We start from the raw sequence: 2,500 nt of genomic DNA, 5'->3' as shown, positions 1-2,500 counted from the left end.
AATCCTTGTCAGTTTCATACACCTGGAAAAAGTGTTATGTGAACATTGACATAAATCATAGGGTATGGTTGCTTTGCGTGACACAGTTCGTAAGAGTGCTGTAACTTAAAGTCAATTTAAAGTTTCCGTAATCCTGCTTTAAAGGTAGATTTGGCCATAGAACTCAAAGTGATCACTCCATGGATGCTTGGAACATTCAAATCTTTGTTTTGCATGTTGATTTTAACTTTCTCTTTTTATCTTTTTATGTTAAACCTTTGGCACAGGAGAACTCAGTGTAAGTGCAAAAACTGAAACACATGTACAAAGAGCTGCCCAGGTTCCACTGAGATTTGAACTCAGATCGCTGGATTCAAAGTCCAGAGTGCTAACCATTACACCATGGAACCACACGCACAAAAAATAACTGGCTGCAGTTTTTTTGTGCTAAAAAGCACATATGAACTCATGAATCATGGTGAAAAAAGGCTCTAAAGCTGTAGTGCAAATCTACAATTAATACACAAAGGTAAATTAATATCTCCTAAACTTTATTTCCACAAGTGTGCCAAGAGTTCCATGATATCTCAACAATGACAGTTTTAAATGTTGATGAAAAGTGGCTAGTAAATAGAGTGTTGGATCTGTTACTTGGAAAAAAGGTAAGAAAAAAATAACTGCAAAACTTATACTGTTAGAAAGCTGTTCATCCAGAAGTGGCTAAAAAATTTTCATTGTGAGGTAAAAAGTTTTATCCAAGAGATAATTGAAGGTTGCTGTGAATAAAAGTGCATGTCTCAGTACATCTGCCAAAGCAGTGGTCTGTAACTGCTAGACAAAAGAGGGAGATGCACCACTTACCTGGTGGCACTCATGGCGCTTCTTTTAATTAGTGGCATGACACACGTGGGATGTAGCGTCAGATCGGCTTATATAAAATGCATCCAAAAATAAAGTCAGTCTGGTTCTAGAAACCCTGCCCAAAGTTCGCATATCACCTTCATGTGGCATAAAACAGGACACACGCAAATTTATCTTCTCAGGTAATCAGTCAAAAAACTATATGAACATATTCGTAGTCGGCAGGATTTGAACCTGCGCGGGGAAACCCGATTGGATTTCTAGTCCATCGCCTTAACCACTCGGCCACGACCAAGCGGTTAACTAAAATAAGCATATCATTCTTCAGGTGTTTTTCATTTAGAAGAGCTCCATACTTATAATACAATTCAATGGCAAGGTTAGGAAAACTCCTTCAATGTTCCTGAGAGACTTTTGGTGCATTTTGTGAGCTACAAAGAAAAGCCACAAAAACAGACTCAAAAGATGCCCAAAATAATTTTAGAGAAACACCACCAAAAATGCTTACAAACCGCTGTAGGAAATTCTGAAAAACACAGGAAAAGATGATTCAGGAAGAAAACGCCAACATTTCCTGAAGCCATTTCAACTTCAAATCCTTGTCAGTTTCATACACCTGGAAAAAGTGTTATGTGAACATTGACATAAATCATAGGGTATGGTTGCTTTGCGTGACACAGTTCGTAAGAGTGCTGTAACTTAAAGTCAATTTAAAGTTTCCGTAATCCTGCTTTAAAGGTAGATTTGGCCATAGAACTCAAAGTGATCACTCCATGGATGCTTGGAACATTCAAATCTTTGTTTTGCATGTTGATTTTAACTTTCTCTTTTTATCTTTTTATGTTAAACCTTTGGCACAGGAGAACTCAGTGTAAGTGCAAAAACTGAAACACATGTACAAAGAGCTGCCCAGGTTCCACTGAGATTTGAACTCAGATCGCTGGATTCAAAGTCCAGAGTGCTAACCATTACACCATGGAACCACACGCACAAAAAATAACTGGCTGCAGTTTTTTTGTGCTAAAAAGCACATATGAACTCATGAATCATGGTGAAAAAAGGCTCTAAAGCTGTAGTGCAAATCTACAATTAATACACAAAGGTAAATTAATATCTCCTAAACTTTATTTCCACAAGTGTGCCAAGAGTTCCATGATATCTCAACAATGACAGTTTTAAATGTTGATGAAAAGTGGCTAGTAAATAGAGTGTTGGATCTGTTACTTGGAAAAAAGGTAAGAAAAAAATAACTGCAAAACTTATACTGTTAGAAAGCTGTTCATCCAGAAGTGGCTAAAAAAATTTCATTGTGTGGTAAAAAGTTTTATCCAAGAGATAATTGAAGGTTGCTGTGAATAAAAGTGCATGTCTCAGTACATCTGCCAAAGCAGTGGTCTGTAACTGCTAGACAAAAGAGGGAGATGCACCACTTACCTGGTGGCACTCATGGCGCTTCTTTTAATTAGTGGCATGACGCACGTGGGATGTAGCGTCAGATCGGCGTATATAAAATGCATCCAAAAATAAAGTCAGTCTGGTTCTAGAAACCCTGCCCAAAGTTCGCATATCACCTTCATGTGGCATAAAACAGGACACACGCAAATTTATCTTCTCAGGTAATCAGTCAAAAAACTATATGAACATATTCATAGTCGGCAGG

At 37.7% G+C, this 2,500-nt stretch overlaps 3 non-coding genes across 3 annotated transcripts in view; all 3 read right to left on the bottom strand.

The window, feature by feature from the left end:
* Positions 1-317: 317 nt before the first annotated feature.
* On the bottom strand, positions 318-389 carry TRNAQ-UUG (transfer RNA glutamine (anticodon UUG)). The gene has a single exon. It is a non-coding gene; the product is annotated as a tRNA-Gln (tRNA).
* Positions 390-1,751: 1,362 nt separating this feature from the next.
* On the bottom strand, positions 1,752-1,823 carry TRNAQ-UUG (transfer RNA glutamine (anticodon UUG)). The gene has a single exon. It is a non-coding gene; the product is annotated as a tRNA-Gln (tRNA).
* Positions 1,824-2,487: 664 nt separating this feature from the next.
* Positions 2,488-2,500, bottom strand: part of TRNAS-AGA (transfer RNA serine (anticodon AGA)) — an 82-nt gene continuing 69 nt past the window's right edge. Inside the window, exon 1 of the tRNA in view lies at positions 2,488-2,500. This exon is cut by the window's right edge and continues 69 nt beyond it. This is a non-coding gene — a tRNA (tRNA-Ser).

Source organism: Ranitomeya variabilis, chromosome 2, assembly GCF_051348905.1.
Source record: "Ranitomeya variabilis isolate aRanVar5 chromosome 2, aRanVar5.hap1, whole genome shotgun sequence".
NCBI classification, from domain to species: Eukaryota; Metazoa; Chordata; class Amphibia; order Anura; family Dendrobatidae; genus Ranitomeya; species Ranitomeya variabilis.
The sequence above is the reverse complement of the archived record's forward strand: the minus strand, read 5'-3'. Positions and strand labels throughout refer to the sequence as shown.